Source organism: Ornithodoros turicata, chromosome 2 (genome assembly GCF_037126465.1).
Source record: "Ornithodoros turicata isolate Travis chromosome 2, ASM3712646v1, whole genome shotgun sequence".
NCBI lineage: Eukaryota > Metazoa > Arthropoda > Arachnida > Ixodida > Argasidae > Ornithodoros > Ornithodoros turicata.
In genome coordinates, this window is record NC_088202.1 from 133491548 (window position 1) to 133505830 (window position 14283).

Below are 14283 nucleotides of genomic sequence, written 5' to 3' on the forward strand. Positions count from 1 at the left end.
GAGACAGAACCAAGTACGCTTACGCTGCGCTAGCTCTAACGATGTCTCGCAAGGCTTCGGAAGCAACAGGGAAACACAGCACTGAGAGTCTCTTGAGGGAAAGCAGTGGTAAATTTCTCCTGGTTAACAATGGTCGTGATCACTGTTGATATCGGAAGAGGCTTTCATACCAGGGGTTGTGATGATAAAATTGTGGATGAAATTGCAGCCAGAGTAACAGAGATAAAGATCGCTTTATTTTCCGGCTAATGGTCTGTTAATGTTGCCGTTCCTGATTGCGTTCAAGACGCTCTGGAAAGTAATAAGAAACATTCAGGTCACTACTCATATTCAACATTAATGTCAACTTGTGTAACTGAACTTGTGTCAACTACAAATTGCATCAAACTGTGTTGTTAACCAGAGTCGACAAGTTTATTTCAAGAAATGTCCGGTACTTACGCTCAGAAACCTGAAATAACGGGAGAGAAAAAAAAAACGCAAAACAATTGTAATTAACACAAAAATTGGGAATTTCAAGTTATCTAGCTATCAAGTGATGGACTAGCAAGTCTATCGGCAGTTATCTAGCACATCTACTACATGTACAATACATATAATCGTGAAATAGCCTCCCTGATCACATAGTCGAACTTACTGACCCTCATCAGTTTAGCACCGCTGTATCTAATCATTTCTCTGTTTCTGTTTAGCCGTGTATTTACAATTAAAGTTGTACCGTACCTACCAGCCTCTATGTGACCCCCCCCCCCCCATGTAATGCCCCGTGAGGGCCTTTGGGGTGTGTGAATAAATAAATGAATAAGTATACAGGGTGTTTCTTTTTATTCTTTACAGGCAACAGAATGGGAGATAATCCTCGTTGTAAACACTTCTATTTTTGAAAAATCTGGAAACGAGCACGTGCGCTGAAATATCGACCGACGAATTTTGATATGCAGATGAACCGAAAGCGAAACCACGCGGAGACGTAGGCACGCCGTGATGTCTGACCCATCATGGCTTCGCTAACTTGGTCGCAATGGAGTACGAGACGCGGCGGCACGAGGAAATTCCAAGGCGGTAGCTCGGCCACAAAATGGCGCCACTGGCCTTTGCGCCGCCCTCCGTGTGACGTCTAAAGGACACATTTTAAAACAGGCGCCTCCCAATGGTTAAATTCTCCAATGAATGACTCTGGGAGGAATTATACTGGGTGCCGTCTATTGGCTCTTATGGCTTTGATGTCTGCGCACTGACGTAGGGTCATGCAACTAGCTATCGCTACCAATAAGAACAAGCGTTGGGCTGAAATTAAAGGGGCAGTAAAGTGAAGAGCTCTCTCCTCGCTCAATGAAAGATGTCGTCCCCTTGAGAGAGCAATACAGAAGGCAGGGGTGCCATCCATCGCGTCATTTATGCGCGAAAGAAAGCGCGGTTCACATTTTCGAGCTTCTTTCCTTCTGAAGATACGCGACACTGCGGTACAGATAGAGCTTGCGGAGACCAATGGGAGGCCACTCCGCACGTGGCGACTTCTGAGAAGAAAAGAGAGACAGAGCTAATTATGGTTTCATTTGCGCTTAAATAACGAACGACGCAACCGATGAATTCCGTTCCTTCTGTATTTCCGTCAAGGTAACGACGTGTTTCAATGCGCGAGAAGAAATTTTCGCACCGTTTTGCACTTCTGTGACACTTTAAACGTTCGTAGGTCGAACACAGTTGTATAGCACTGATTTCTTCCCAAGATGCGATATTCCGGCACCCCAATATGTCCACGACGGAGCGCTACAGCGAGTGGCGGTCATGAAATGTCTCGAAGATTATGCGTGCCTTTTTTGGGGAGCTCTTCGGTGAGATAATAGTGTGAGGCATTGTCCGTAATCCCGTAACGTTCGACCATCCACCTCAGACAACATCCTCTGTGACAGTTCTGTGATTGTGATAGAGCGAGATCTAGTGCTTTGCTGATAGGCCCGATAATCAAGTGTCTGTAACCGTTCAGCCAGTCCGGTCACTATCTAAATCATACCAGTGTAACATAAAATCGTAACTTGATGTCCAGTATGTATGCAAAACGAACCCAGAGAAAAATTACCGAGCGAATGACGATAACTTCATAACGTTCTCTGAGGTGCACATACGCAAATATGATTTACCCAGGTGAGTAGGCGCGTTGATATCTATGCAAGGTTTCCAAGGGTTCACTGGGTTCTGACCTGAAATGTTGACGAAAGGAGTTTAGTATAATACGACTGATCAAATGTGGGTACTTCTGGTAGCACTTGAACGCGCATTAGATACTAAAACACTTCATCGACGCATGAATCATATTAAATAGAACATACAAACTGACGAAGTCATGCCTTGCGAGGCACGAAGAACATGGAACGACAAAACTGAGACGGAGCAGCTTGTGTTTTTCATCGCTCTTATGCCCCTGTCACACGGGCAGGCATCAGTGTTCATTGAAATCAATGCCCGTAGCGCCACAATGCGTGTAACATGCCAAAGAGCATTACATCCCGTGCTTCCTGACGGGTTGACATGTTACACGCTTCGTGGCGCCACGCACCTGTTCATTGGCCCTTGGTTCCAACAATAATTGAAGACTGCCCACGTGACAGGGGTATTAATCATGTATCCCTGATGCACCCCCTCCTCATCCCGCCTCCATAATTTATATGACAGAAGAGAGTATATTACAATCATCAAGAGAAACAGGGGCGAGGGTGGGCACGCACACCCTGAGGAAGGGGCGGATGAAGACCCTCGGTTTAGGGGGCGGGTGCAGAGAGGGAAACCCAATGTATAAATGGCCGTTTTGGGGGCAATCTCCCCCCCCCCCCCCCCCCGGGATCTGCCACTGTCCCGAGGAGGGGTGTTTGCTTAGAGGACACATTGGGGACCCTCTCAAAGCCGCAGCGGCTCTTTCACGCTGCAAGAGTGCTCGTTCTGTGGATTGAGTTTCGCTCAGTTGCACAATTCCATGTGGGGTTCTTTAAAGGAAGGAAAGTCCATAAATGTTTCGCCCTTCGCTACGCCGTGTTGCAAATACCGCGGGTTCTTGCACCAGGGCCCAGGCCTACAACTTTGCAATATATTCCATAATTCGCGTTAAATGCCATCCCTATTTATACTCACTTCGTCCATCACGTCGTCCCTGATTCGCCACGAGCTCTCACGTGAAGGCCAGTCGCGATATTCGTTTGAAATCCCTGTCTACCAAAACACTTTTCACGTGCCGTCGCGTGATGTTTTAAAGTGTACCAACTGATATTATAACGATAACGCTTGCTGTGTGAGATTTCAAGATTCGGGCCCCAGGACCCTCATCTCGATCAGCTGACTGACTCATAGTGTACGCGACAGAGGTACATAACTTGCGCGCACTCTAAAACCTAGCGCCCTCCATCCGCGATCCCGCACGGTAATCAGAAGGGTTGACGTCACCTTGTGGCCCAGCAGGACACAGGACCAGACAGAAATGCCAATCGGATGATTTGCCCATGCATGGCTCTCGCTGCACTCCCCCAAGAACACAATGACCTCCTAGGTACGTCCGAGGAAAGTCATCAGCGGACAGGGATAACATCCCCAGGAGTTCCCTACCAGGTCCTCAATTTGTTAGAAATGTGACAAAGTGAGACTCCCCGTCATATCCTCAGGACCTCCTATGGGAGCTACCAAATGACGCGGCTAGTACAGTTCTGGGAGCAAGCAGATACCTTAGTGAATTTTTTTATTTTGGGAAGTGAGGGCACATTTGCAGCACCCGGTCAGCGTGTGTGTGTTTTTTATATATTTTCAACCTCGGTCACCAGCTACCATTCGTGGTTTCTCATCTGTATTTCGTTCAGCGTATTTCTCATCACAAACAATGAGTGTCACAGTTTAAAAGGAAAAAAAAAGAGATATATATAAGAGGCCCCTAGGTCACTAAAACCTGCGAAACCACTTAGAAAGGCATATGATGCAGCAGCATTTCCTTTCCAAGACAGAACAGATACAAGTTATTGCTTGTCTTCCGAACTTCAGCAGATTCGGGAGTCCTCTTCGCATCTCAGTCAAAACAAAGGGTGAGGTATCTAAGTTTAACTTGATTTCGCACGTAGCCAACAATGAAGTGAGAAATTCCTTGGAGTATTAAATCGCTAGCAAGGTAGTGTCCGTGTTTCTTACTGCTTTGGTTTGATGCATGCATAGTAAGTGAAGCTTGAGCAGTGAAACGCTATTATTTTTTGTCTCTTCGGAAATAAAAGGCTCCGCGCAACCTCCTGCCAGGGACCCTTTGCGGACACTCATGGAACAAGACCACAGTGAAAGGTCTAGCAAACTGTATTTTAGTGCACGTCAAACGCTGCACATGGACGGATTCCTTTAAAATCCGACGATCAGTATTTGCGCCCCTATATCTCTTTTTATTTTATATTTTTGTTCGTTTTTTTTTAAATTGATGCATGAGCACTCCTTCTTTGATTGTATTGGGTAATGAGAAATAAATCGGAAAGTTGATTACTGGCTAGCAGGTATTAAAATGCACAACGCAGTATTAAAATAATTTACTTCTCCTGTGCTTGTCCTCCGGTTGACGACCGCAGGATGTACGCAAATGACAATCACTGGAAGCTCCTATGATGACAGCCTGTGGACCTCCTCCGTTCATCCCATCACGGACGAGGACGTGATGACACTTTGAGGACATCCTGAGGACCGCGTGTGTTCTTGGGGTCCTGCTGCGTCACGGCAGCGGATCGGGCCGTGCCCCCAAGGTCACGTCGCTACCCGCAAAACTGACTTTGCAGAATGTTTTTGTAATTGAGTTCCGCAGTGATAAGAAAATGCTCAGCGAAAGAAGTTTGTATGGTTGGGCTTGATAGACCGATGCTCTTCATAGCCTATTATGCCATTTGAAAACGTTCCAAGGAGCAGCGCGCGCCCTGGCAAAGCGTGCCGGGAAATAACGTGCAAAACGGCAGCGCTTTGCTAGCGTCTCCGATCGTCGTCGTCGTCGTCGTCGTCGTACTGGTGTATGCACCGTCGCTGTGGTTTTTTACAGCATTTCCCGGAATGCCCTCCCAGGGCACGCGCTGCTCCCTGGAACTTTTGCAAATGGCTTCGACCCTGCAAATGTCTTCGAGAAATGCTCAGTGTCGTGACCTTGCTCCTTTAGAGGAAGGCAAGATCTCAGCATACGGCAGCGCCTGTTTACCGGCCCTCGCGGTAAATAGCTCACCGTACACGTAGTTGCAGGCGTTCTCACTCAGGAATGAACCTCGCCATTCAGTGAAGTAACCCATTGACTTGACGAGGACACCACGGGAAACGATATACAGAACGAATAACAACCTGTTTGACTGTTCCAAACGGACCTATCGTTCGTATTATGTAATGTCATAATGGGAATGTGCACCGGGCCAAGAGGCCACTGCAACCAGTGGCTAACAACTGGAAGGGCGCTGGGCGAATAATGTGCGGTTGCTAGCGTACATTGTGTAATGGAAACTTACATGGATATCTGGATATGGAACAGCAACAATGCGCAGAGAAGAAACGTGGAGTAATATATCCTCATGATAGTCACTGCAAAGAATAAGACGACTTAATAAATAGTCATATTTCAAAGATTCGTAGGTAGGTGTTACATAAGCAGTTAACACGCTGTACGAAATAGCCAAACCAGGGGCTCAATCGCTTCCATCGCTAGCGAGCTAACGAGGGGTGGGGCTCTCGCTCACAGGAACACGTGACACGCTTCACGTGACGCGCTTTTTTCAGGTACTCTACCCCAGTGCTGGCGGAGAAGCGGGGAATGAAGTAATGGGTCCCGTTACAATGAGATTCGAAACCGTGTGGCGTCCAAAAAGGCGAAGAGAGCCTTGAGGGCAGAGCGTTGGTGAGGTGGATGCGGCCAGGGGCCAAGCAATTTTGTGAGGGAGAGGGGGCGGGAGTCTAGCTCGTTGAGGGAGGCGGAAAGTACGAAGCGGGACGGGTGGTAGGCAATGGAGAAGAATCTGCTCGAGATCTTCAACAGCACCGCAGTGACTGCAGTGGGGAGAGTTTACTTGTCTCAAGCGGTAGCGCTACTGTGCTGTGAAGGCCACGTCGAGGCGTATTCGATGAACTAATGCGGCGTCTTGACGAGAGATATGTGCTGGCGTGCGGAAAGCGAGCGCAGGGTCAACTCTGCTCAGCATGGCGGGGTTTAGCCAGAAGAGTCACAAGGCTTCGAAGTATGGACCGCCGATAGCCTCTAAGCAGTGCAATACGCGTCCGTGTCCGGGACGAGAGAGCTGCTTCGGCGGCGCTGTCCGCCAGTTCATTGCCTTCGACACCGCAATGGGCGGGAACCCACTGGAGAGCGAGCGGATGTCCTGCTTCATAGACAAGTTTTTAAGCGGTTAACAGATCCATAACCAACGGTACGGAGGAGACTCGTATGCCAGAATTTTCAATGGCTTGCAGCACAGATGCTGAATCAGCCAAGACCACCCAATTCCGGGGGGGGGGGGGGGAGGAACGATGTGCTGCAAAAAGAAAAGTATGGCGTAGCTGTGGATGATGTACAATGCCAAAGGCGACGTCCTTGAACTACGCCTTCGTCGGGGATGACAAACGCCGACGCGGACTTGCCATTTCGAGATGCGCCATAGGTTTAAGCGGCGGTGGAGGTGGAAAACTTTGCGTCTACAAGAGCATAAAAATGGGCTCGAGGGACTTTTGGGGGAACCTGAGCTCTGCGGACCTGGGTGTCAGGAAGACGTGCGAAGGTCGGTGGCACACGGGTGTCTTCCTAACGAATGTGTTCACGTGCTCATAAGCTTCATCGCCTACATGACTCATGACCTAACGAAGCACGAGGCACTCGTGAACTCCAGCATGTGGTGTATGACGCGCTCTTTTCGTTAACGTGACAGGGACGATTTCTCTCGGTCCAGTAACGATCGAACGAGATCGTTTGCCTTACGAGTGGGTCTAACCACTCGTTAGAGTGTTAAACATCTTCGTTTGGAGATTTCCAGAAACAGAATTTCTATAGAAACGAACATGTATTTCTCCACGACTGTGTACAAAACGACATCCTTTCCCTTTCATGGTATTCACACCAGTGGTTATATGAGGGCTGTGAGATATTTACGAGAAGATGCAGATCAAGACGAGAAAAAAGATGAAGTGAAAACGACAAGCCGTAGACAAACCATGCGAGCTATCCAAACAAATAAACAACCCCATTGGTCGAAAAGATTGCAGCGTCGTTGGCAGCTGTAGTTCGTTGGCAGTAGTAAGTCGGCCCAGGACGCACATTTCCCCAGGGCGTGAGTCGTGACGTTGCCCACATACGTGAGGCCGACAACGGCAAGCCCTATCACCACCACCACCACCACCACCACCTGTAGTTCGTTCAGGGTGGGGACACCACAGCACGTAATGGCTGGTAACGAGCAAGGTAGCCTCAACGAGGAAGCTAAACGGGGAGCAGAAATTGTGACCACAGCAAAGCGTCGATGAGGTTCCTCGTTTCGTTATTCTTAATGACTCGCTGACGTTGAAGCTGCCAAAGAAAGATGGCGAAAGGATTCTTCGCTTGTGCGATAACACATGTGGCTAACCGTGTCCCATGATGCGATGGCATCAGGATGCCTTTCAACTGGACGAGACAGATTTTGTGGAGTTGTTCCCCTGTTCCGCTGAAAACGCTGTTCAAAGTTCACTAACGTTCTGTTCAAGCTCACTAGAAAAACATTTTATTGCACTGCGAATTTATTTGAAGTCAACTGTTTATGAAGCATGACAGTAAAGCTGCGCGTTGTACTTCCATGAAGGAAAAATTTAGATAAAGGTAATCAAATAAGTGTTCTCGCTGAGGAGAAAGGGCAGACTCCTCCTCTTTCTTCTTCTGATACTTCTGATATCACTACGGCTTCCCTTTCTGGCCTCGGACTCCCATGTGCCCTATAGAACTCAGCACACACTACTTATCGTGTCATACTTCACCCGACACCACCCGACACTCACCCGACACCATCGTCAGAGCAGGAATATGATTTACAATTTTTGCGTATTGCTCGACGATTATACTTACAGTGACATACTTTTTGTTCATTATTTTTACACGACTAGCGAGCCATATATTGAGACGGGAAGAAAAAGAAGATGATGAACCAGCATCGGAAAGAACATTGAAAGGGAACGAGCATGTATGAGAGCACGAGAATGCGAGCCATCGGAACAAATAAAACAGTCCTATATTGGTCAGAGAAAACGCAGCCTCACTAGCAGCCTGCGTTTCGCTCCCTACGTGAGGCCGACAACGGCATGCCCTTCCACCACCCACCACCACCACCACCTGCGTTTCGCTCAGGGCGGTAACATCGCAACACGTGAGCGTTCGTAACGTGTACAATAGCCACAAAGAAGAAGCTCCACGAGGAACACAGATTGTGACCCCAGCAAAGCATAGATAAAGTTGCTCGTTTCGTTAGCCTGAACGAATCGTTTAGCTGTCGCGCGCCGTCAAGTTAAACTTGCGAAGCGATTAGGCCTCCTGGGAACAAGTACTGGGAAGCTGAGGAACAAGTACTATGGTCCATATTTGTACTGGGCGTACAAACACCAGTTTAATGGCTTTCCAGTGAAATACACACGCACACGCAACGCTGGAAAAAGATAAGAAGAAAATTCAGCAATATACGTAAAATAGATAGATACATACCTGAATATATCCATCTGTTTGAGAACGCATAAGGACTCCCAGCTAGCGTGTAATCGCGGAACATACGTAGGAATTTTAAAATAATATTCCACCGATGAAGCGTGAACATTTGCTGCTAATTCGCAAGCCTCGGGAGAAGGCCTATAGCTAGGCGTCTCATCTCGTTTCAAGGTACACACGTGTCGTTGTAAGCATGATGGTTGAACTTATCACAACGGAAGTTCACTAACCTGAAACAGGTGCAATTCGACGAACGAAGGCTTCGAAAGTACTGCAGCAAGCTGTGTATCCCTACCAACCAAAGCGACTGACAGGCCGCTTGTGTGAGACAAGAGCGTTGACTTTTCGACCAGCACACGGCCTGCGTTTCCACCACGTGTGGTTAATTGCAACCTCGAGTTCAATGTATCCGGTCCTGGCTTGCTTTACCGCTTTGTTGTGAAATTCATTACAGCGCATGCGACGGGATATTACCTTCGCTGTTTGTTGAGTGCTATATACTAGCGGATAGCGATTAGAAACAGTCCCCTATCTTATTACGGAACCAACACCCTTTACGCCCACAAAGATAAAAACAACGATAGGGATATATCACAAAGTAGTGAAAAAGGTGATCTCGTATTCACCGCGGCACATTAGCTTTTTTTAAAGTACTGATGTACCCATATTCCCTGTTTGTTAACTCTGAGAACAGTAAAGGTTGCTTGTATGCAAATGTCCCGAAGAGCATTTCGTATTTTTTTCCAACGAGGCGCACTAGTTTTGAATAATTTAGAAGCAACATTGTGTAGCTCAACCGAAGAAGGGCACGTTAGAGACCCTCCCTGCACTTGTTCCCATTCGCTGCAATAGCTAGCCGCATCACCATATACGTTGCGACAAGTGGTGCGCCGATCCCGAAGCTATAGTACCCCACAGGCTGCACTTGGTTGTGTTGCAGCACAATTTCACAGACGCAGTAACTCTGTTATTGTTGACGGATTACGTTCAGCGTTTGCAGAGGCGGAGAGTTTTCATTTTCCCGCAGGGGGCAAGGGCGCACCGCGAAGTAAGTACTCTGGCGGGGGGTGGGGTGGGGTGGGGGGATATGTTAATTAAGAAAAAAGAAAGAAGGGAAAGGTAAGCCAGATGGATGTCGGCTTGTTATTAAAAAAAGTGAAAGGCAAAGATAATAAGAAAACAAAAAGAAGGAAAGAAAAGGAAAAGAAAAATGAAGAACACAAAATTAAAGCTGAAGAATCACACACTCTGGCGGGATCCTATGATGTATGCAGAACTGGTATAGAAATAAGAGGAAAGTGGAACAGAAAAAACAGAACAAAAGAAAAAAAACAGAGAATGTAAACAGTGAACATGTGCAGAACTGAAGGCATTATGCCTTTGAAAACTGAGTGCAAAAAGAACAAAATGTATTGGATCCTCGATGTTTGACCCGAAATGCGCGCAATAAAATGAATATGGTCAATGAAATGGAGCAGCGGAAATTGAACCCGCTCCCAACGAATATGCGTTCCGAAGATCCTACCGTTACACCTCACTGGCAGCTGCTGGTACCTTTTCGACTGCTTCGTTTCATTGATCTGATTGCTTTGGGCGAAATTCATGCTATGTGTTGTGTCATCCTCTGTGTTTCTTCGCCTCACCACCTACTGTGATAATGGGTATGGTGGGCGGATACATATTTTACAAATTGCAAGATGTATTTCTGGGTTGGTGCCTCTTCGCTCTTTTGACCCGGGCGCGCCGAGCCCCGAAGGTTGGTGTCAGTCTCATAGCGGGACTTCCCGGGGGAGGCAGCGCCCCCCCTAGTCCATGTTCCGGGGGGTCAAGGGCCCCCGCGCCCCCCCCCCCCCCCTGCAGTCGGCGCCTATGAGCGTTTGTGAAATACAGAGAGATCAGCGTGCTGTGAGAAAGAACCCAGCAAGGAAAGAGTAGCAACCATTTCATCATTACCCCGAGTTATTTGAATGTCAAACAACAACAACTTTATTTTCGGCCTTGGAGAGTGGGGAGTTTCATCGCAACAGGCGATACTCTACCCCAGTGCTTGGTGGAATGGGGGGAATAAAATAACGAGCCCCTTTACAATAACGATCGAAGTCCGATGGTGTCCAGAAATGTCAGAAGAGCTTTGAGCGCAGAGCGTTGCTGGGCTGGATTGGGCCAGGGACCAAGCAATTTCGGTAGGGAGAAAGGGCGAGAGTCCAGCTGACGAAGAGACTCGGAGAGTGTCATTCGGGAAGGTTCGTAGTGAGGGCAATGAAGAAGAATGTGCTCCAGATCCTCAAGAGCACCACAGTGGCAACAGGTGGGAGAATCAATTTGTCTCAAGCGGTAACGCCACTGAGCTGTAAAGGCCACATCGAGGCGCATGCGGTGGATTAATGCAGCATCCTGACGAGATGTGTTTCGTGGCATGCGGAAAGCGAGCATGGGATCAACTCTGTTCAACATAGAGGGGGGAAGAATGTCGGTTGTCCGTTGGCGGGAAGCCAGGGGTGTCACTAGACGTCGCAGAATTGAACGGCGGTCTCCTCTGAGCAGAACAATACGGGTCCGGTTCCGAGACGAGAGTGCTGCTTCTGCGGCGCTGTCGGCCTGCTCGTTCCCCACGACACCACAATGGGCTGGAACCCACTGGAGAACTAGCCTGTGGCCTGCGGCGTAGATAGTGTGGTAAGCCATTAACACGTCGGTGACTAGGGGTGCGGATGGGCCTCGTATGCCGGAAGTTTCAATTGCTTGAAGTGCAGATTTGGAGTCTGTAAAGACTGCCCATTCCCGGGGTGGAAAATCAGCGATGTGTTGTAGAAAGAAAAGGATGGCATAGAGTTCCGCAGCTGTGGAGGAGGTTGGATGTGAAAGGCGTCTTCCGTGCACGACGCCTTCGGATGGAATGACGAAGGCTGAGGCGGACTTGTTGTTTCGGGATGCGCCATCAGTATATGCTGCCGTAAACGTAGAAAACTTCTCGTCTACCAGAGCATGAAAATGGGCTCGGAGGACTTGAGGGGGGACCTGATCTCTTCTTTGCAGAAGGTTTGGGAGGCGTACAAACGTGGGCGGTACCGGGAGAGACCAGGGGGCTTCCGGCGGTATAGTGTCCTTAGTTATGAAGCCAGTGAGAGTCTGGCGTGTCCTCTGCGCTACTCGATAGAAGTCGCTTCCAGGGCGGTATCGAATTTTCCTGAGTAGCGGGTGGCGGGGAATGTGAGCACGCAAACGGAGGTAGTGCCGAGCCGTTTCCCGTTCACGGAGAACTTCAAGCGGGAGCTCACCAGCTTCAGCCAGTACTTGTCGTGTTTCAGCCATTCTGGGAACTCCGAGGCATCGACGAAGGCTTCGAGCAAACAGGGACCAGAAGCGTATTTAATGAAGTTGTTGATATCCTGTGCAGAATAGGAAGGCTGTAAAGCACAGTTGCCCTCACCAATGCCGCGTGAACCGCGAGCAGGGAACGCTGATCACAGCCCCATCCTGGGCCAGAAAGATGTTGGATTGCGGGGAGCCATCGCTGCACTTTAGTTTCAAGGTGTTTAATGTGCCGAGCCCAGCGCAAGTCCGAGTCGATTACCACGCCAAGGAAGCGGTGAAAGCGTACTGGTTCTAGCTTCTTTGAGCCAAGCCAAAGTGGGAAATTGGCCATAGCTTTACGCGTGAAAGGGAGCTCGACACACTTTTCGGGTGAAAGGTCCATCCCGAGGTGCGTCAGGTACGTATGGATATTGTTTAAAGCGAGCTGCAGGCGGCGCTGGAGAGCCGGGCGTGATTTTCCTACTGTCCAAAGGGCGACGTCATCTGCATACACGGAGAACGACACTTTGCGAGGAATTACTGATTGTAGGCCGGCCATCACCACGTTAAACAGTGTCGGGCTGAGAATGCTTCCTTGGGGGACTCCTTGGGGAACAGGATGCTGAGGGCTTTGGCCTTGGGACGTACGGACAGCGACAGTTCGGTCCGTAAGGAAGTCTTGGAGCCAGATGAAGAGCCGACCGGATACTCCAAACGAGCGCAAGGCATGTAGCACACTTTGAATGTCATTTTTGTCAGTAAGTCATCTGTTTCCCCTAAGTAATCCGTTTGGACGGTTTCGTGTTTGCAATGGGTACCTTGTCGCTAAGCAAGGGTCATGGTACTGTGGGCAACGAGATAGTCATGACGGGATAATAAGTGACAGGAGGATGAAGGCTAACTGACGCGTATTCATGAAAAACGCGTCTTGCCCGCGAAATAAGTGGTGGTGATCGCTCAGGCGGGCAACATCAGAACTATCGCAGTGTGCGTCGTGCGCCCTGGTCCGACTTCAAATGGAACTGTGCCAACATTTGTCTAAAAGCCTGTGAGGGAAGCTCAGTGAAGGAGCTGTTTACTGTGAAGATGGCTGCATGGCGTGAAGATGTCTGCATTAAAGGACCCCATTTCCCGCGAATAACCGCTGATGTCCGTGTGGAGGTGATCCACTAATAACAGGGCATGATAACAATTGTAGAAATATTAGTGTCCCCAAATGGGAGCATTTGGCAACATAACAACTCCGTATTTTGCTTTCGAGCCCACACTTCGAAGATCGTCAGCCGACGCGAAACAAGAAGTACGTCACGGAAAATCTCTAGCAACTTGGCGTTTGTCGTCTGCTTCCATGCACTCATCTGAAACGGGAGCTCGAAAAGCGGCACGGAGTCCCACACTCTCGTGTGCGCGAGGGGCGCTTGTGTCGCATTAAGTCAGTGGAGTCGGAAACACACGCGCTCAGGGGCGCCTACTGAACACACTCAATGCTAACGCATTAAAAATCACTGTACTCTGGCGCACCAGCGCTAGCGCCAGCGTGAAGGTCGCCGGTGGGCTGCATCACTTATATCATGTTGAAGACAGGCAGGGATTTTCGCAGCACCCACCCCCACTAGTGCGCTACGATGGGCCTACTGGCCTGTACTTATAGCGAATTCAGGTGGTCGTTTTCGTGCAGAAAAAAGTTGCACTGGCTCGAGCATGCATGTTCTGCTGCGTGTTTCAGGGCAACATGTGCCGCTGGTCGCTCGCGAGCATTGAATCCGTGCAGGTTAGACCACACCGCGAATATCGGCGTTGTGGACCCGACCACGAGCTCTCAAGTTCCGCTTTCCGCTCCTTCTCACCCCTTTTCCATGGTTTACACTCGCCCAACATGGCCGCCATGGAACCGACAGACTTACTACAGCTGTTGGATGCTGTGGATGAGTCAAGTTCGTCGAGTTCAGACAGCTTAAGCAGTAGCAGCAGTTACACCTCGCTTTATGCTGAGGCGTTCGCCAGATTTTCTTGTCCACGGGCGAAGTGTCCGAAGGTGGAGAGCTATACGTCGTGGACACTGTTTCGCGCTACTCGGACGACGGTGGACTCGAGCTCGGATGGTATGAATGTGGGTTGTGAATATGGATTCTGGCATTGCCATGTCTTTTATGTTCAAAGTGGTTTATAAAGTGGTTGTCCTGCGGCCGGGACTCCATCTTGTACATCAGTTTCATGTGTTTTTGATCAACACTGGCACTATCTAGCATGATCTGCTGGGCGGATCGGTGTAAGCAGCACTGGCGCAGTTTTCC